Here is a 21,161-nt window from a genome sequence, read left to right as displayed (position 1 = left end):
AAGGTAAGTGGCTGTATAAATGGAGACTGAATTTGGCTGTGTCTCTCTTTCTAATTGCTCTGGATGATCCAACATCTTTGCCAGTACCCGGAGAATTCTGCTGCCTGCTTCCCATGGCTATTCTATCTGGCACCCTCATGGCAGAGGCCTGGAGGAAGATGGCAGAGGACAAGCTGGTGGATGTTGAATTCTGACCCTGCCCTTCTATTTTCTTATCTCTGTGACTCTAGTTTGGTTCCTTGTCTAAAGAAAGCTGGTCAATGGCCAGGCTTTTTTGTTCCTGACAGAAACAAGCTCACAGAACTCTCTCTCATTCAGGGCTTTAATTGGCCTTTTCTTTTGTGATATGTGTGAAGACATTCTTCTGCCTTCTTTGTAAATACTTTCTTTTCTCTAGAGTAGAAAGATGGCCTCCAGCTTTATAATGGATTTTACATGCAGAGAAGGAAAAGAAAATGATTTTGCAAGACTCTTTTCTGTTAGCTTGAAACACAAAGAAACATTCTCCTCAGCCTGAGCGCCTTAGCAAGCTAAAATTGGCTGCTTCATCAAATGAAGGAGTGATGAGGTTAAAGACATAGACAGAGATGCTAAAGTCATTAGGTCCCTGGCTGATTTTCTCATTTTAAAACTTTCCTTTCCTTTGTACTTGATCTTTTTCTGTCACCTTTTCTACTTCTGTAGGATTTACTCTTTCCTACGTGCCCACTTTAGTTTCACTATTTTTGTGAAATAAGATGTCCAGAATAGCTGAGCTGCATTCACCTGTTTTCAGATCTTATGTTCCCATTTGGATTCTGATAAACTGGTGAGGAGGGTTTATGGAATAATCCCTACACTGGCATAATTAGAGCATGCCGTAGTGCTCTTAAAAGACATGCACACACACAATTCTTTAAGACTCGACTCTGGCTGAAAATGCATCAGAATATCAGCTGATAGTTATAAGGATGGTAGGCATGAGTAGTCTTAGAGGTCAGAGAGAGATTTGGAATTAAAATGGTATTAAAGAGTTTTGGTGAGAGGATCCAGGAATACTTGAAGCCTGCCTGCATTAACGACTTCTCCCTGCAGAGGAGGTCTCCAAGGGAGATACACGCATAGGACAATGGAGGGCCAAGCAGAGTGATACTTCATGACAGCTAGGGTTTCTACCTAGGACCCAGGCAGAACTTGAGTGAGCTGGAGTAGGTCCTGGACTGCCTAACTTTTCTAGGCAAGAGAATTCAGTGTCCTTGTTGTTCTCCAGAACCACATCCATCAGCACCACAGAAAATGGAATCAGAGATAGAACAAAGAAATGCCAAATCAATGCCCTAGAATCTGGCCAGTCGGGCCCCTGGACTCCTCCCCAGTCTGAACTATACCTAAAGAGAAGAAGTTGAAAGTGGCCTCAGATGCCTTATCCATGGAGATCAGAAAAGAGACAAGAAACAAACTTGTCACTCTTCATCAACACCCTCAGCCACTTCTTGTCCTCCCTCTGTCCCCTCCCACAATCTAATTCTGAAGTTGGGCTTCAAATCTAACATCTACTCAAGCCCTCTTATTCACCAAATATAGTGAATTAGAATAATTCACTATATTAATTGCTTCCAGACCCACCCTCAAGCTCCCTCTTATTGTCCTGCTATATCCTCCCTTCATTTCAAGGAGAGTGTTTTCTCTAAGAAACCTCCCCAGATCTACCAAGAGGTATCTGTATTCTCCTTGTGCCCCCATTTATATATGAAGAGTCCTCCAGGATCTATATATGTTGAGCCGCTTTCACAACTGATGACATTCATGGCTGTTTCGTGCCATAACCCCCCATGTGGACCTGCTCTGTGTTCTGCAGCCCTGTCTCCATGTCTCACGTGTTAGTCAGTTTTCACTAGGCTACACTGTGGTAACAAATATCCCCAACATCTCAATGGCTTATAATAACCAATGCTTATTTTTCACTCCTGTACATGTCAGCTGTAACCCCTGCTGTGTCTTCCTCATTCTTGGACCTAGGAGTCCAGGGAGAAGGAATCTTATGGTAGAGAGAAAAGAGCAACAAAAGAAACCAGGTGATGGCCCTTGGAACTTCTGGTTGGAAGTAGCATGTAGCATGTTTCATCTGCTCATATTCTATTGGCCAAAAAAAGTCATATGGGGTAGAAACTATAATCCTTTTATAGAGAGAGGAGAGTGAATAATTGGGAACAATAATGCTGCTACCTCAGTTACTGACTAGGGTTGAACAGTCAGGTGCCTTTTGAGTGACACCTGAGTGGTAAGCTCAGTAATTGGCATCAGTGAGATATTAATTATTTCTCAGAGGAAGATTTGTCTATAGCTTACCTCTTAGAATTGGAGATAAGTTTTTGTTTAAGAGTCTCTACAATGTGTAATACTGCATTGGACTGAATGTTTTTGTCTCCCACAAATTCATATGTTGAAATCCTAACTGTCAAGGTAATGGTATCAGGAAGTGGGATCTGGGGGAAATACTTAGGTCATGAGGTGGAGCCCTCATGATTGGGATTAATATGCCTATAAAAGGGATTCCAAAGAACTCTCTCACCCTCTTTCCACCATGTGAGGATATAAGGAGCAGTCAGCAGTCTGTAACATGGAAAACATCCCTCACCAGATTCCCACCATTCTGGCACCCTGCTCTTGGACTTCCAGCCTTCAGAACTAAGAGAAATAAAATTGCTGGTGTTTGTAAGCCACCTAGTCTATGGTACTTTGTTACAGCAGTCTGAACTGACTAAGACAAATACATTTCCTGGTCCTCTTAAACAAATGTTCCTACACCCAGTGTAACTTTTTTTCAGAGACTCAGGGTCATAATTGTGGCCATCAACTTGGGCTTTGTCATAACAGTAATACTCCTATGGACTACTTGCAGATATAGAGCTACACACCTCTTCTTTAAATGGCTCCCAGGCCACTCTACTGTTGGAGAGCAAGAGGACAATTTATAGTTTTTCTGTCTCTTCCCAAAATGACAGGCTCTCAGCCATTCTATTTTGATGATGAGAGCAAGTCTTCCTTTAGCCCTTGTCATTCAGTAGCATCAGCATCACCTGGGAGCCCATTAGAGATGGAGAATCTAGGCCCCCTCCCAGATCTTCTCAATCAGATTCTGCATTTTAATTATCTTCCTAGGTGTTAAATATGCACAATAATGTTGGAGAAGCAGCCTGGTGATTTTCAACCCTGACTGCACATTGGTATTGGCCAGGGAACATTAAAAATACTGATTCCTGGGCCTGACCCCTCCTTCTTTATAGCCTGACATGATTAGTCTGGGGTGTAGTGAGGGCATCAGAGCTTAAGCGCTCCCTAGATGATTCTAATGTGCAGCCAGGGTTGAGAACCACTGCTATCTGGTGACTTCCTTTTACTTGCTTGAACTTGCTGGTTCAGTGATTAGAGAACAAGCTTATTCACAATTGTGCAACTGTGTTCCTGACTGTTAGCATCAAACAGACTCCCAACAAGGGCCAGAGGAGCCTGGCCTATACAGAAATAATAATAGCCTTGGTTATGAAGGAGCTTCTATGGGCCAGGAATGTTATCTCTAATCTTCACCATACCCTGTTACCCTAATTTGAATTTAGGAAACTGAGACTCAAAGAAAGTGACTTTTCAAAGGTCACACAACTCCTAAGTGGTAGAACTAAAATTTGAAATAATCTCTGGTTTCAAAGCCATGAACGTTTTGTTCCCTCCAAACCCAGAGAACTTCTGTTCCCAATCTATGTGAGCTGTGGTGATTGGACCTTCTAACACCTACTGCTCATAGGCCTTTGTCACTTTCTCTGGGTTGGGTTCTGGCTGGGAAAGGTTACCAGATAAGGAATCAAGTCCCCAGATAAATGATTATATATAACTCCTAACAGTTCCTTAAAGTATGCAGCTTTATAGAGGAGTAAAGTGGGTCACGATGAGGCCAGTTACATAGTTCTACACATCACATGGTAGAAATTAATTAGTGCAGAGAAACTGCATGACACCCTGGGAGAGGGAGAAATTGTGCACAGATTGAAGCATGCTTCTCTAGCATCAACTTAATAATTTTGAGGACATCAGTTATAGTGCCAAACATACTAGGGACATTATCTCATGTGACCTTCACTACAGTCCTAGTGATGATAATTTTGCTTATTTTGTAGATGTGAGAATGGAGACTGGGAAGTAAATTTGCCCACATTTGATTAGACAGGTAATAAAGACCAGAGCTAGCATGGAAATACAGGTTCAGAGCCTGTGCTATTTCATCTACATTTCATGACTTCTTAATTTTGTAAGTGCACAGTCCTGCCAGTTGAATACCGCCCAGTCATTATTAGCAATATAACAGGCTTGCAACAAATTGCTCAACATTACTTGACATGGTGTTGCAGGAAGTCAGGGAGCCCGAATGGAGGGACTGGCTGAAGCCATGGCAGAACATAAATTGTGAAGATTTCATGGACATTTATTAGTTCCCCAAATTAATACTTTCATAATTTCTTACACCTGTCTTTACTGCAATCTCTGAACATAAATTGTGAAGATTTCATGGACACTTATCACTTCCCCAATCAATACTCTTGTGATTTCCTATGCCTGTCTTGTCTTTAATCTCTTAATCCCATCATCTTCGTAAGCTGAGGATGAATGTCACCTCAGGACCCTGTGATGATTGCATTAACTTTACAAATTGTTTGTAGAGCATGTGTATTTGAACTATATGAAACCTGGGCACCTTAAGAACAGGATAACAGTGATTTTCAGGGAACAAGGGAGATAATCTTAAAGTCTGGCTGCCTGTGGGCTGGGCGGAACAGAGCCATATTTCTCTTCTTTCAAAAGCAAATAGGAGAAATATCACTGAATTCTTTCTCTCAGCAGGGAACATCCCTGAGAAAGGGAATGCATTCCCAAGGGGAGGTCTCTGAAATGGCTGCTTTGGGAATGTCTGTCTTTTACGGTTGTAGATAAGGGATGAAATAAGCCCCAATCTCCCATAGTGCTCCCAGGCTTATTAGGACGAGGAAATTCCCGCCTAATAAATTTTGGTCAGACTGGTTGTCTGCTCTCAAATCCTGTCTCCTGATAAGATGTTATCAGTGACAATGTGTGCCCGAAACTTCATTAGCAATTTTAATTTCCCCCCGGTCCTGTGATCTCACCCTGCCTCCATTTGCCTTGTGATATTTTATTACCTTGTGAAGCATGTGATCTCTGTGACCCACACCCTATTCATACACTCCCTTCCCTTTTTAAAATCACGAATAAAAACTTGTTGGTTTTGTGGCTTGGGGGCATCACCGAACCTGCTGACATGTGATGTCTCCCCCGGACACCCAGCTTTAAAATTTCCCTCTTTTGTGCTCTTTCCCTTTATTTCTCAGACCAGCCGACACTTAGGGAAAATAGGAAACAACCCATTACTCCATCATGACCATAGCCAGAAACAAATTGCTGATTCTTATACTTTAAACTCTACTCTTGTGCTTACCTCTCCTAGTGGCTTCATCAGTGTCTACAAAAATGCAACCTGTCTGCAAAGGGAGTTTCATTCAGAGAAGTGAGGCTTTCAGGGGCCCTAGGAAACCTTGCTCTGCTCAGACAGAGGGTTAGATTCTATCAGTTCAACTTTAATGTTGCAACAACAGTTGCTATGAGCCATGTATCCTAGCTGTAGTAAACCCCGCAGTGATCATTTCTCAATGAGAACATTCTATCCAGCCCCCAGACAACGTATCCATCCCATTTGGACAAGTATTTCCCTTGGAATCCTGGTGTTTCTCTCTCAATATTTTAGATTCTCAATGTTTCTCTTTGAATGTGACCTACCCAAGTAAACTTTTAAAATATAAATCAGATCATGTCATTCCTAGGATTAAAATTCTCTTATGGTTCCTGTTTGTTATCTATTGCAAACCATCCCCAAGCTTAGATGCTTAAAACAGCCAATTATTATTTATCATAATTCTGTGGATCAGCAATATAGATTGGGCTTAGCTGGGCAGTTCTTCCATGTGGTCACTTACCATTTAGTAGTTCGGCTGGGGATTTCTTACATAATGGCAGAATTGTTTCAAGAGGTGAAGGTAGAAGCTACAGGAACTCTTGAGGCTGAGGCTTTGGAATTAACATATCGCTTTTGCCATTCTGAGGTCAAAACTAGCCACAAGTCTAGTCCAGATGGCAGAGCTGGGAAAACAGAGTCCAATGCTTGAAGGGAAACGCTGCAAAATATTGTGTCTTTTTTCCATTTCTCACAGCTTTCCATTGTCCTTAGAATAAAGTTTCATAATACATTTAAAATGAATATTCAAAAATTTGAAATAAAGTTCAAACTGGCCTTACATAATCTAGGACCTGCCTCTCTATCTGAATTGACCTGTTACCAATCTCTCCTTGGCTCACTAAAAATAAACAGTTGCACTCCGTTTGGGGCCTTCATATTTTCTGTTCCCTCTGCTTGGAATGTTCTTCTCTCAGATCTTTGCAAAGTTCAATTCCATTTTGTAATTTAGTCCAAACGTCAGCTCCTCAAAGAGATCTTCTTCCCTGAGCCCTTCTCCCAGTCACGCCTTACCAGCTTACCCTGTTTTATTTTCATATAGCACTTAACAACATCAGAAATTATTTTATTCATCCATTCATTTGTTGTCCATTTTCTTATCAGATATTGGATACTATGAGAGCATGGTCATCAACTTTTTAGGCCATCTCTGTATCCCCAGTGCCTATAATAGTGCCTGACACTGAGTAGATGCTCCGTAATGATTTGTTGAATCAGTTAACATTGCTGTCTTCATCTTTGTAGTTTTTGAAAACCCATATTATCTTAGAAAATAGGACAAGAGTGGGTGGAAATATGAATCTCTGTATACAAAATTGGGATTAAAAAAAACCTGTAGGCTCTTTTCCTACAATCAGTGTACATTGCCACCAAATGGCAGTAAGTGCCCTGTTGGGCACTCTATCAGGAAAGATTTTTTCCTGAGATTCACATTTTGTTGTTTTCTCAAGTCCATGCTAACAAATGTATAATTAATTAGTAATTACATAATATACTTTGAAGATTGCTGACTTGAAAGAACAATAAACAATAAAGTGGCTTATTCTTTAAAAATCAACACTTAGAGAAACATTTTGTTAACTCCGTATATGTTTGTTATTAATCATCATTAAATCTAAATCCTCCCACATAGCCATATTGATTGAAATGTTCTAATTTGACGTGAATGCCTCGAGGCTGATGTGGGGAGCTGGACCTTCAGGCTAGATTTATATTGCAAAGCTTTGTGGCTTCTCTCAGCTGTTATCTCCAGCCTCATTTAGAGCCTGCTGATGACTTAGTTCCTCCTGGGTTTCAATTCCCTTTTTTCAACAGTAGCTCTTTTACTTCTCTTCCCTAAATCAAAATTAGAAGGAGAGAGAAAAAACACCCTTTTCTTTATCCCGAAAGCATGGTTCTGCCTCAGATTCTTTCTAATACAAAGAAAGTAATTTCTACTTCTCCTTAAATAAGAGCCAAATATCTCCCTTCATTCAGTTTTCTCATTGGGAATTCTTTAAACTGCTGATCATGTACAATAGGACTTATCTTAGCGAAACCACAGCAATGGTTTCACAAGAGGCAGCTTATACAAACTGTTTTCATGATAAGAATTCCTCAGAAACTCTTTTTCTAAAGGAAAAGATAAGCTCTTAAGCAGAAAAATGAAGCAACATTTATACAAATCTTCTGACTGGGCCTTTCAGCTTTTCTGCACAGCTCCGCCGAAGAATGCCAGCTCCAGAGGGTGGATCTCATGAGTCAGCAGTAGGGATCCAGCTGTGAATCGTGTTAAGATCTTAAGATCTCCAGGAACAAATCCTTTCCTTGGCTCACACTTCTTCACCAGGCATGTCAGGGATGCAATAAATGCTACGGGGATGATACAGACTCTTGGCATTCCATGGCACAGCTGCTTGATCCAACCTAAAGGATAACTTTTTTCTTCTTTCCATGAGAATAGCCCATTCATATTTTTTGCATATTGCTAACAAAATCCAATCACCCTTAGCTTAAATGTCTTTTAGAATATAAATGCAATCAATACTCATTAAGCCAATGTTTGTGTGCAGTGAATATTCATTGAATGAATGAATGAAAATAGCCACACATGTAGTCCCAGCACTTTGGGAGGCCAAGGCGGGTGGATCACGAGGTCAGGCGATCGAGACCATCATGGCTAACATGGTGAAATCCCGTCTCTACTAAAAATACAAAAAAATTAGCTGGGTGTGGTGGCGGGTCCCAGCTGCTGGGGAGGCTGAGGGAGAAGAATGGCATGAACCTGGGAGGTGGAACTTACAGTGAGCCGAGATCACACCACTGCACTCCAGCATGGGTGACAGAGCAAGACTCTGTCTCAAAAAAAAGAAAAAGAAAAGAAAATAGCCACACAGAGTTTACAGTCTATAAAGGTGTTAAGTTACATCAGTGTCTTGTGCTCTTTTTGGGTTACATGACCCGTATGTTAAAAACAGTAAACAACCCCCTAAAATATATGTGTATTTGCATAGGTTATTCAGATGTATCAATGTTTTATATATGTGAAAATACATACAAAATGTAAATTATGAAGTATAAGATAAAAAAGAAACAATGCTTTTTAAGTAATTGTGTTATTAATGATAAAATGTTATTCTTACTAAGCTCTTTTTACACATTATTAGTATTAGTGAGAACAATGCACTTGAAAATACTTTGTTTTCAAATCTTGGTTTAGGACTTTGTAGTATACTCATTGGAGGGTCCAGTTCTAAGTTGGGTTTGTTTGCTTGCTTGATTTTAATTTCTATCAGAGGGAAAAAAAGATCCTTCATAGATTCATATGGAAGGCATGCACCATTGGTCTCTCTTACTAAATTATAGTATTCATTATTGTCATGGCCAGGGTCAGGTTCCAGCCCATGCTGAGGTTTGAGGGAGTGCGTAGATGAGCAGAAAGAACACTCAGGGGGCCGTAGGCAGGTGAAAGATGATTTTATTCAGCAGCAGTTGTCAACAGCTTTCTGACTCTGTCTGTCCTGTCTCAGCTGCTTAGTGGCTCCCACACACACAGCTGCATGGCTAGTTCTCCCTTGCCTTCAGTGTCAGCAACTTAACTCTTTCTCTGGGCACTAGCAAGCTGACCTGTGTCCTGGCCTCTGCTCTGTCTGCAAAGATGGACAGCTCTGACTGTCTCTCTCTTTCTCTGGGCGCCAGTGCACCTGTACAGTGTCAGCAGGGCAAGTATACCTTTTACAGACAATAGCGACTTAGAGCCAAGGGATGGCTTTCCTATGTTATGGCTACATGGGTGTGATAACAAGTGGAGTTACACACCTGTGCTCTAAACTCGCTAAGTCACTCTGGATGTTTACCTTGGTTTGTCCTTGACCAAAGCACAGCCATGTTCCTTACAATTATTCAGTCTTATTCACCAATTATGCAAAAGTATTTGTGAAAATTCAGCTAACATTTTCGATATTCTCTGATACCAAATTAGTTTTCGTGCAAAGAAATTAGAAGTTGATGTTTTTACATTTTTAGCAAATGTGTTCAAAATTCACTATGTAAATGACTTAAATATTAGAAAATTCAGTTTCCAAATTCTTTAGTGTGAAAATAAGAAAGTTTTTGTGGGTGGTGCTTTGTCATTTCAACAAAAACTCATCATAATGAAAACATCTGTTTTCACAATGTTCTCTTCACAGCACAAAGCTTTCTGAAGAGCAGTTACTTTCCCATTCATTGTTAAATTGCCATTTTTGCATAAAGAAATAGATTAGATGTATTTATTTATTTCCTGCTGGATAGAATTCTATCAACAACTATTTGTCATTATTTAAAAGGTCAGAAATTGGAAAATATGGTATTTTTGTAAAGGTAAAATTAGCAGCACATCTTCATATACGACAGCTCTTTAGGACACGGACACAAGGTGACCAGCAAACCTCTCTGTGAAAATGATTTGCATGATCCATACCAAATAACCTGAAGATTTTATTATATTGTCAATGATCTTATTTTTATACAATAAATACCAACCCTAACATTTTGTATTTCTTTACGCTCTCACTATTCCAAGAGTAGTTCATGGACCAGCAGTGCCGGATCGCCTGGGAACTTGTTAGAAATGCACAATCCCAGTACAGGCCAGCCCTCCTGAATTACAATCTGCATTTTAACAAGATCCCCAGGTGAACCATACGCACTTTCAGATTTGCAAGTACTGCCCTATGAAATTCTGCCTTCTACTTCTTTGCCACAGTAGCTTGTTAAGGAAAAATGAACTAAATGAATTTCACACATGGGACAACTCTACAGCCTGACTTTGGAATCCTTTTTTTCCTCCAATCAAACCACCTGCTCCACTGGAGGTAATATTCAGTTTTCAAGATGTCATTTTCTGTGGAGAATCTGTTTTCTTTCATACCTCTTTTTTTTATTGACTCACAAAATCAGTTCTTCTACAGCCATTATGGAAACAGAACCTAGCAATACCATTCATTTAGATAACATCTTTTCATCCCCAAGTCTTAAAACCTCCCACTCTTGTTCCAGACACATTTCTTCTAACCTTTAACAATATTTTCTATGCATCTTTTAATATCATTGGCTGACAAAGTAATTCATTTCTGTGTGCGGCCATATTCTTTTCCACATCTGATTTCAGTTATTTTCACAATAGAAGGAAGAACTAGAAAAAAGATGTGTGGCCTTTTGCTTCCTCTAAGTAAGAAGGCTTTAAAGATCCTTCTTTATTGTAGTTTAGTCGCATTTTTAAAAACACTGGATTGGGTACTACATGACCTAGGCTATTGCTGAGGCAATTGCAGAAGTTTGTATCTGGGTTCTGAATGCTTAAAGTTTTCATGTCCTGCTAGTTATGACAACTTCAGGTACAATGTGCACTTGGGACCATTTAATGATAGTTAATGATAGTGGATATAAATATGTATTTTAAACAGTAATCTTCTTCATCATTTCAATTTTTTTCCCCCTTTCGCTGACTTCTCTGAAGTGATCACATCACCTCACCACTGTGTCACTTTGCAGTGTAGCTGACCAAGAGCTTGTTCTTGTGGTGGGCTGCTCATCAGCCCAGCCATTTCCCATTTCCCTGTTGCTTTTGGTCAGTAGCAGATTAGCAGACATGACACAAGAAGGGGCTGCAGATGGGCTTGGGCATCGGAGCTTACTCTCTTGCATCTACACCAACACTGTGAGGAAAACAAGCCTGGGCAAGCTGACCGATCCCAGTACGAGGCCCTGTGTAGCAGATGAGCTGACAGCTGCTGGAGTCCCAGGTAAGCTGACCGCTGTGGAGCCCCAGACAGGTGAGTCCAGCCAAGATCAATGGAGCTCCTTAGCCAACCCTCAGTTGATTCCAGTGGTGGGAGCATCAACATGTATCGGTGTACTTGCCTGGGTCTTTGTGGCTGTTAACTGGCACTAGGTCTGTTCTCCTGTCCAAGACCAGCAAATCTTCCAACTGCTGTTTCTTTGCAGGAAACTTTCAAAGTCGTGTGTTCATTTTCTGACAGTTTAGTTAAAATAAGACACTAGATTCCATCAATGCCCCTGACGGGGAATACATCACAACACACTGAATTGAAAGAAGGGGGAGCAACTCATCTAGACCCCTGATTTATGTAAGTGCAAGATCCACAGGTGATAACTACAGACACCTCTGTACACTGAAGGTTTATAATTCGCAGTGCTGTGCTTTAGTGTTTCAGAAGCAAAGCGAAGTATTTATAGAATGGTTCTGCCTGAAAATAGAGAGGAGGGAGAAGGGCAGGTGATGATAAGTTTGGGGAATGTCTGAAGCATATGGGGAAAGCACTCCCCATCACAGAATCAACATTCTGCTCCCTACCTTTGTGGTTTAGCCCTTGAAAACCTGGCTTCATTGATCCACAAGCTCATTTCTTGCCCTTCCAAGTGTAATATGGATATCAGCCAGAGCTGTCTTTTCCTCACTTTTGCAGACACTCCTGTCTCCCCACCCTACTCTTTAAATTAAACTCTTTCACAGTCCAGTAATCTTCTCTCATAAACAAGCTTTGGAGAGAACATTTTTTTCTTTTGCCCAGGAGCAGATTCCACCAACTTCATTGAGGTGGTGGAGGGCTTTCCCCCTTTCAAGAAAAGCAATAAAGCTGACTTTGCTGTCGTTAAGTTTTATAAGGTGATGCTGACCCTATCATGAAGTGTTCTCATCTAGGCTGACTTTGCTCATTAACCACAGTTGAGTGTTAACCTTTCCGGACATAAATAATACAGCAGCACCTTGATCTGCATGAAAGAGGAGCGAATGGCTAGGCTTTGTCTTTTTCCCTTGGATTCTTACAAACCGCTTTTTCTTCTTGTGTTTGACAAAATGTCAAAACTGTATTTCCCTTTATCTGTGTTAAGATATCTGTGCCCTCATGCTCTCTGCCATTTAACTTTGCAATGTGTGGGTGGACTGACCTGATACTGGGCTCAGCCACATGACTCGCTTTGGTCAGTGGGAGATTAGCAGGCATGATACAAGGAGAGGCTGCAGATGGGCTTGGAAATTGGAGCTTGCTCTCTTGCATCTCTGCCATTGCCATGAGAATAAACAAGTCCAGGCAAGTCTACCCATCCCAGGAGGAGGCTGAGGGTCTTGTGGAGCAGATGAGGTTCATCCAGATCAGATGACAGCTGTGGAGTCCTAGAGAGGTGAGTACAGCCAAGTTCAGTAGAGCCAGTTAGCTGACCCTCAGTCGATTCCAGATGTGAGGGCATCAACATGTATTGGTGTACCTGCCTGGGTTTTTGTGATTGTTTTTTAACTGGCACCAGGTCTGTCCTCCTTACCAAGGTCAGTACCTCTCTCTGCACCCAGGACCCAGGCAAGCCCCCCATCTCACCTTCTCACATATACCCCTCTAATCATCCCCCCTTCTTCCTTCCATCTCATGAATCTTTGCCTCTCTATTGGCTAATTCTCATGAAAATTTGAATCACTTCAAGTCTCTTCTATCATTTAGTTTCTAAATAATTGCCTTCTATCCTGTCATTCTCCTCTGGCACTTATTGCCTCCTCTTTCCATGTCCTTCACATGTGGAATCTTGAAAAAGTTGTTCTTACTCTAAATTCCACGTTTTCACCTTCCATTCACTCTGCAACTCACTGCAGCTGTGTTTCCTCTTCCATTGTGCCACTGAAACTGCTTTTACCCAGGCCACCAATGATCTGCTTACCATTGATGACAGTCGACACCTCCAGTAATTCTTTTAAAATTCCTCTTTCATTTTGTATGACCTCTTTGTCGCATTTGACTCTGTTGACAATCCATTTGTTTCCAAAGCCTCTCTTCCCATGGCCCCTCTGGCAACATGCTCTCCTAGGTCTTCTACTCCACTGATCCTCAGGCTGCCTCATGGGCTCCTCACCCTCATTCCATCCCTTTGATATTGGTTAGTTCCCTAGGGCTCTGTTCTAGGATCTCTTCTCCCCATACCAAGGGTAATTTCATCCATATTTCATTGCCTACATTACCAAGAATAAAATGATAACTCCCAAATCTCTAAGTCCTGCCAGTTCCCTGTCCTGGGCATCAGATACATATATCTAAGAGTTTAATTGGATATCCCAAAGGCAAACATGACATATCTAAAATTTAATTCACCATTGTTTTCCTTAAACTCCCTCTTCCCCTTTTGTTCACTATCTCATTAAGTGATACCATTTCCCACCCAGTGGTGTAACCCCAAATCCCTTTAGCTTCTTTCTTTCCTCCTCTTCCATATTCAACCCATTTCTGTGTCCTAATTTTACATTCCTAGCATATCTTCAGTCTGTTCACTTCTTTCTATCCCATGTCAGATATCTTAGTTCAGGCCACTTGTATCCTTTGGCTTATTTGTTGCTTTACCAGACTCCCAACTCGCCCTCCATGTCCACCTCTCCCTGTTCCAATTCATTTCGCACACTGCAGCCTACACCATCTGACATGGTTTGGCTGTGTCTGTACCCATATCTCATCTTGAATTGTAGTTCCTATCACCCCCATGTGTCATGGGAGGGACTGGTGGAAGGTAATTGAATCATAGGGATAGCTACCCCCATGCTGTTCTCATGATAGTGAGTTCTCACAAGATCTGATGGTTTTAAAAGGGCTTTCCCCTCTTTGGCTTGGGACTTCTCCTTGCTGCCATCATGTGAAAAAGGACTTGTTTGCTTTCTCTTCCACCATGATTGTAAGTTTCCTGAGGCCTCCCTAGCCATGCTAAATTGTAAGCCAATTAAACCTCTTTCTTTTATAAATTATCCACTCTTGGGTATGTTTTTATTTGCAGTGTGAGAACAGACTAATACACCATCTTTCTAAAATGGATATCTGATCACATCATTCCCCTGCTTAGAACCTTTTAAGGGTTTTCCATTTTCAAGAATCATACAAGGTTCTTTGTGATCTGGATCCCTGCTTACTTCTCCAGGTTTTACCTCTTGATATTCCCTTCCTTGAACTAGTGGAAGCCATAAATAGCTACTTGGAAGTTGCTGAAGGACACCCCGTTTTCTCTCTTCTTGCAGATTTTTATACCTCTAGCTCTATCTGCCTGGAACAACCCACACCCCATGCTTGCCCTAGCAAGTCAGGTAGGAACCGTTCCTGTAACCACCACATGCACTGGCACAATACCCCCTGCCTCCCTTTCCACTTATTCCATCCCTTTGCACTCAGTGGCCTCTTTCCTAGTCTATCATCTATGTGTGAGGTCCTTGAGATAGGGATTGTGCCTTGGTTATCACTGTATTCTCAGGAGCCACCACATTTGGGAACATAGTAGGTGCTCAATAAACACTGGTTAACTGAGTGACTGAGAAAGGTAAATACATTAATGAATATGCACATGAACCATAGACTTCTCACCTGAAAGCTTCTCTACTTTGTATACTGTAGAGCTAAGACCTTTTAGTTTCTCAAAGATTTCCTCCTCTTGCTTATCATCTACAAATGAATTTTGTCCTAACTTTATTGGCACTATCTTTAGGTCCTATAAAAATGTCTTCAATTCCTTTTACTAGCTATCTGAGAGTAATAAGCTTCTCAAGTTTCCCCTCTCTCTAATGACCGCCATATGGGGACATGATACGCTAATGCTCACTTCAATAAGCTGAAGTTATTGTTAAACAAACTGAACTACCTCCAGCTCACCTCCCATTTTAAAGGGCCCACTAAAATTGATTATGTGAAATAGGCTTTTAAAAAATATCCTCCTTAAGTAGAAAATATAAACAGGGGAGGACTGTTAGCTCGGAAAATGTAAGCCTATTTGGAGACCCAGTTTATTTAACTTGACTGAACAGGAGGTAATAGTGCCCATTGGCACAGTGCAGTCTGAACCTGTTTTTGTCCACATTAATGGATTCAGAGTTATCAAAGATTCTGATTTTTAAAAATGGCTGCAGCTTCAGCTTTGAATATCTTTGGGAGTGACTCACCTATGACATGGCACATTCATATCATAGGTGAGTCATATGTGTTGGAGGTAACAGTGCACACAACCACTGTAGCATGAAATGTTTTGTTTGTTTGTGCCATGTTTCCTCAATACTAATAAACCAGAGTATCACAATTCTACATCTAAAGACTTATTCATGACTGCATAAAAGCTGTTGCTATCACAAGGATTATATCAATTTATACATACAAGACACAGACAGATACACACATATTTATATAATATTTATCATGTGAGCCTTCTGTGTACTGTCTTCTAAGGCTATAAACAGTAAATAGCCTTAGACTGAGCATTTTTCTACATCCCCATTTGGGGTCATTTTAGGAAATGAGAGACCTGGGATCATAATCAAAAAAGAATCCAAGGCTGCATGCAATTCAGTTTCAAAATGAAGAAGACAGCTCTGATTCTCTAGCTTTTGTTTATAGACTTCTTGAACTGTGGTCACTCAGCCAGACAGCTTCCTTGAACCTCGTTCACTGTGTCCACTGTCAGGATGAAATGCACTCTCTGAGGCCTGAAAACACAACCCAGACAGGGAATGCAGACAGACCGGCAGAGCAACATGGCATCAGAGATTGCTGAAAGGATGGTGGGGGGCTCACAGCAAATACAGCCCCAGGCAAGGTATCTGGAGGACAACCCAGGTGAGCTTCTACTGGTGATTTGGGGCCAGAAGCTGTCAATTGTTTTTGAAAGTTTTGATAGGTTTTTTTGTGCCAGTTCTCTATTTTTTTTTCTTTAAACAGAAAAACTAAACTATTGTGGTGTCAATAGGGTGAATCAAAGCTGTAGAAAAGCTTGTTAGGTAGCAGAGAGAAATACCGAAATGAAAAAGCATGGGCTACAGAAAAGAAATGAAAATGAGTCTTAGAGCATGGGTCAGTCAGAGTCAACTAAAATCTCCTAACCTGCAGCCCAGCAAGTACATTACCTGTCTGCCCACCTCTACGGGATCTGTTTGTGTAACCCTGCCAGACCTTTTGTTTTTAGTCTGAAGAAGTAGAGTTCGCTGTGCGCAAAGCTCTGAATATTTTCTTTCCAACCTTAAAACTCATAAGAACATAGACAATGGGCTTTAAAAGGCAGTGGAGGCTGGGCATGGTGGCACATGCCTGTAATCCCAGCACTTTGGGAGACTGAGGCAGGCGAATCACTTGAGGTCAGGAGTTCCAGACCAGCCTGGCCAACATGGTGAAACCCTGTCTCTACTAAAAATAGAAAAATTAGCTGGGTGTGGTGGCGGGTGCCTGTAATGCCAGCTACCAGGGAGGCTGATGAAGGAGAATTACTTGAACCTGGGAGGCAGAGGTTGCAGTGAGCTGAGATCGTACCACTGCACTCCAGCTTGGGTGACAGAGCAAGATCCTGTCTCCAAAAAAAGGCAGTGGAGTCTCCAAACTCTCATGATTCCATATCCCTATCAGTTAAAAATTGTACTTTTATTTAATAATACATTATAAGAATATACTAATATATTAACCTAAAGTACACACGATAAAGCATATATATATAAAATAGAGGCTAAACAATGTATGAGATAAAACATACAAAAGGAGGGATTTTCTTCCCATACCATAGGAGATTGCTGGGAACAAAGGGAATATCAAGAGAGTGAGAAGCTGATAAATTCTTCCAAGAGGCGATTATAAATACAGAAGGTGGAAAATATAGTGGACTAGAAATCCTGAAAACTTTCCCATTCTAAAATAAACAGGCAAACAATAACAACTTAAAATGCTGACCAAAATGTTTTAAGAATTCAGAACTTCTGAGACAGTAGAGAAAGGCTCAGAATATGAAAATAAAGTGGCTGTGGAAGCCAACAGCTGCCCCCCAGGGGTTCCTTGGCCCTATCATCTTTTCTAGAGCCTTGGGGTTTTATGGCCATGGTAGGGCAGGTGTCCAGACAATGGATCACCACCAGTTAGGGAATTGGAAGGGCAGGAATTCTCTACATGCTACAACCACTGGGGGAAAAAAAAAAAACAAACACTAGGAAAAAATTCTGCTTCACCAGGGCACAAACAAGAAAATGTGATTATTTTTGCTTTGGCCTTTGGAAGATGAAAAATCTCTTTTAAATATTTGTAACCACAAGCCTGTGCCCATACAGGTTTGGAGCTTGGACACTACCTATGTATACCAGAAAAACCCAGAGATATTAATGAGAAATTAATTCAAAGCAACCCAGTGTTGAAAGCACATCTGGCATGTGGCAGAAGCAAATGCAAATCCTCTCTGGAGGAAAATCCTTCAACCAGACTCTTGGGATTCCCACAGATAAACGCCTGAGAAACAAGAAGGTATGAAGGGCAGAGAAGTCAAATATGCATCTAAGTGGAATTGCAGAGACAGAATATAGAAAATGGGGAGAAGCCATGTTTGAAGAATAAAGGCCAAGAATTTTCCAGATTTGGAACTGCAATAAATTCCAAGCAGGATAATAAAAATAAATTTATACTGTTAACCAAAAATAAAATTCTAAGTCCCCCCACTGACTGAATGGAACCTCCTTGGCCAAGAGAGACCATGACGGGAAGGGGGGCCTAGACATACCTCATTATACCCTCTTCACTTAGGTGTTTAGGCACAACTGACCAGCACTGACATTAAAAGGGAGATTGTAAGACTGAAAAACCAGATTCTTTGTGGCAATAAGATACCCAGCTCCAACCTGACTCTGGCATAGCATCATGTGACACATAGCAGGCCGTGAAGAAAATAAAAATATTTTACCCCAAAACACATTTCTTTGACATATTTTGAAATGGCCCTGTAAAGCTATATCTTGTGGAGGAAATCTGCATACAGTAGAGAACCTCCTGTACTTTCTTGGTCTTTTTCCAAAGAGTCTAACACTTTAAGGTCCAGTAAGAGACATTAACCATCTATTCTCTCTGAAGTCTGTTGCTTAGAGGCATCATCTATATAAGAAGAACCTTGGTTTCCATAACCCCCTACCCCATCTTAACTCAAGCATTTGTTTATGCTGACTTCAACTCTTCAGGCAAAGCTTAACACTCTCAACCAATTGCCAATCAGGAAGTCCTCACTCTTCAAGATGTTCCACCTTTCTGGGCCAAACCAATGTCTATTTTACATGTATCAATTTTATGTTTTTGCCAGTAACTTCTGTCTCCCCAAACTGTATAAAACCAAGCTACAACTCAATTGCTTTGGGCACATGTTCTCAGAACCTCCTGAGGCTGTGTGTCATGGACCATGGTTCACATATTTGGCTCAGAATAAGCCTCTTCAAATATTTTATAGAGTTTGGTTTTTTCCATCAACAACATTTTGCCACATTGTAGTGAAACCTCTTTAATACCAAAGGCAAAGAGAAGATCTTAAAAACAGCCAGAGAGGAAACTCGGATCCCAACAACAGCAATTGACTGACTTTAGCTTCCTCAACAGCAGTAATGGAAGCCAGCAGGTGGAGGGATTCTGTCTCCAAAAGGCTGAGAGAAAATAACTGCCCATCAAGAATCGTATACCCTGCAAAAATGTCTTTTGGAAATATAGGAAAAAAATGTTCAGAGAAATGCCAGTGGAGTTTGCCACCAACAGAACCTTCTTGAATAACCCTTTTATCCTGAGAGATCCCTCTTTCTTCTCAAATAACAGTTCTTCATCACAATGATAGTCATAGAAGCCATTAGGGGTAATTCCTAACAAGGAGAGTGTCCCCCGCTTCTCCTCCCCTCATACTGCCTCTCTATGTTAGTCCCCATCTTCTCAGAGCTACCAGGAGGGGATAGCTGTACTTCTTCTCTCTCTATTCTCTTATCTCTTTGCTGGAATGGCATTAAGGAGCTACTGACATGTTGTTCTTTGCATTTTCTGAATGGGCTGTCTGCACCAGTTGTTAGAAATTAGACCCCACAGAGACATAAGTGAATCTCAGATATAAGCCCCCTTCCTGGGCCCCCAAGGAGGCAAGACTTGCTCAGCTGACACTGCAAGAGAAGACTAATGTCCTTTGTTTTCCAACCAGTTTGAGAGTCATCCATATTTACAGTAATTCAATTCACTTGTTACCATTTGGCATTTGGGAGCCACTAGTAGCGCTGTCAGGTAAAGTGAAAGAAAAGTGATGGGGAACTCCAGGAGGGATAATTAAAATGGAGTGCTAATGACTCTGCCCATCAAAAAGCCCCTGTCACTGTGCTCTGAGTGCAGCTCATTAAGCAGACCTGCCAGCTGGAGAGGAGCCGGAGCTCCTGCCCTCCTCATGGCCCAGCTGCCTGGGTAGCTCCCAGGCCCAGCGTGCCCAGTTTGTTGAGCATTTTGTGGAGCCTGAGCTCTCAGCTGGTCCTCAGTGTCCCATCTTGGGCAGGTGTGGGGGTTCTGAAGTGAATCTGCCTCGGGATGAAACCCTGCAGCATCCTGGAGGCTGTGGAGTTTGGACTGGCTTTTCTCAGGAGTCTTGAGCATGTGTGAAGGCAAACACTTATCTCAGGATGGAGGAGGGGAGCTGACAGAGGTTCTAGCGTCAGCAAACATGGAAGGCAAACTCGAGGTGACTTAGTAATTTTATGCCTTTCAAATAATTCAGCCATTCCAATTTCCTTGACAGAGAACAAAAGGTCAGGCCTGAAGGCTGCCTCATTTACTTCTTAGAACACACCTGATGAGGCAGAGATTATTGGCATCCTTGCTTTACTGAGGGGGGAAGTCAAGGGACCAAGTTCCTGTGGCTAGTAAGCTCAAAGCCTTAGTCCTTTCTATGCAAAGACAGAGTTTCATCCAACAAACATGGTGCTCCTGGCCTGCAATGTTGTCCAAGAATATAAAAAATAGCATCAGTTAATATTTACTGAGCTCAACCCATGTGCCAGGAATGGCTCTAAGGGTTTTACGTGCTAACTCATTTAATCCACACTGCAACCCCAGGGAGCAGGTACTATTTTTATTCCTGTCCTATAAATTGGGAAACTAAGGCCCTGAAAAGTGATGTTTCTTGCCCGAAGCCTAGAGCTGGTAAAGTGGCTGGGATCAAACTCTTCAGAGTCTTTGCTCTTAATCCCTTTTGTAAGTACAGTATTCTTTCTCCTTTCCATCTTCTCTCTCCTCCATCTTCCTTCTCCTCTGTCTCTAAATAAGGACCTGCTAAGTTCTGAAATTCTAAATACATATAAAAATGTAAATTGTTTTTTTTAATGCTCAGTGCTGCCATATAGTAGGCTGTCAATCTAGATTGGGTTTTTGACTTGTTTTTCTGTGGAGAGAAGGATCAGCATTACGGTATCTGTATCCTAAACCTGTCGCTCCCTAAAGCCAACAGCATGAAGCTTTGTAGGTATTTTGTGACTATGTATAAAAAGAAATCTGATGGTTGGGACATAACCTGGTGCTTGGCAGTATTAGCTGGGGCTGGAACTAATGAGCCACAACCCCATTTCTGTGACCCAACCCAGGGTACCGTATTCTAGGGTGGGCATTTCCAAATATACCCAGGTACAGAGCTCCTGCTGGCATCCCCATGGCCTGGACCAGTTTTAGTTCTGAAAGTGCCTACCCAAAACTTTCCTCACCACACCTCTCAGAAAAGCAGGTGCACAAGTCGTCCAGCCAGCAGCCAAGGTGACTGTCCCCATGGTGTCACATGTGGGGTTTATTAAACTGCAGAGCACCAATGCTTT

General features: G+C 41.5%; 1 long non-coding RNA gene across 1 annotated transcript; it reads left to right on the top strand.

Moving 5' to 3' along the window:
- Positions 1 to 12,329: 12,329 nt before the first annotated feature.
- Positions 12,330 to 20,739, top strand: LOC103886317. The gene is made up of 3 exons (XR_002523395.2): positions 12,330 to 12,721; positions 16,010 to 16,161; positions 17,631 to 20,739. It is a non-coding gene; the product is annotated as an uncharacterized LOC103886317 (long non-coding RNA).
- The last annotated feature ends 422 nt before the right edge of the window (positions 20,740 to 21,161 follow it).

This window comes from Papio anubis, chromosome 7 (assembly GCF_008728515.1).
Source record: "Papio anubis isolate 15944 chromosome 7, Panubis1.0, whole genome shotgun sequence".
Lineage (NCBI taxonomy): Eukaryota > Metazoa > Chordata > Mammalia > Primates > Cercopithecidae > Papio > Papio anubis.
Note: the sequence above shows the minus strand (reverse complement) of the source record. Positions and strands in the feature narration are given on the sequence as shown.